This window comes from Penaeus monodon, chromosome 30 (assembly GCF_015228065.2).
Source record: "Penaeus monodon isolate SGIC_2016 chromosome 30, NSTDA_Pmon_1, whole genome shotgun sequence".
NCBI classification, from domain to species: domain Eukaryota; kingdom Metazoa; phylum Arthropoda; class Malacostraca; order Decapoda; family Penaeidae; genus Penaeus; species Penaeus monodon.
The window spans coordinates 32,220,213-32,221,031 of record NC_051415.1 but is presented as its reverse complement, the minus strand read 5'-3'; positions in this window follow the sequence as shown (position 1 = coordinate 32,221,031).

Sequence of the window (819 nt, the reverse complement as noted above, 5' to 3'; positions counted from 1 at the left end):
TCCAGTGTATCCAGTACATACACAGACTTTAGTTACATGATCACTTAATGTTAACTTCAAGGACAAGAAGTTGAAAGGGCAGGAATCTCAGACAATAAAATACGAACATTCAGACCCAATACTAGAAGAAATTATGTAACTTCATAATCAGATTCATTCAAATTTTTACAATGGTATATACTTAATGCTTACTTTCTCTTGAGTAGCAGGATGGAACATCTACAGAAGTTGAACTACATATATCATCATTATCAGCTGTACCACTTTCAACAGGACTATGATGAAAGGATAAGGTCCCCCAAAACTGTTTTCCTCCCAGTTAGGGCTGCACGGTACCAATTCAACAGCACAAATTTCTGTTTTAACAAATTGGTTACATGAAAGACAAACATTCAAGAATAATCATGATCAGTACCCTCTGTAAAAGCAGTAAGGATATTGATAAAACAGTACCAGACACTACACACCGTAAATTTAGATTCATGATCTTTCTTGTAGCAGGTAACAAAGTATTTTTCACTCACTGTCTTAGCTTTCAAATAGTGGAACACAAATGCCATGGCTTCACTAATCTGATACCTGCCAGTCTTTCCAATTCCTTTTCTTCAATATATGCTAACATAAACAACAGTTGCTATTTTTTTGTTTTTGTTTACTGCACTTACAACCTGGACATGCCATCCATTCAAAAATGTGTGTAATCTTAAAAGAGAGAGAGAGAAAAATTGCTTATGGTGTTTATATACTGATAGTAAATGTCTTAAAAATGTTCACTAAAGGAATTACAGTTTACAGCACTATGTATGTCCATGGGATTTT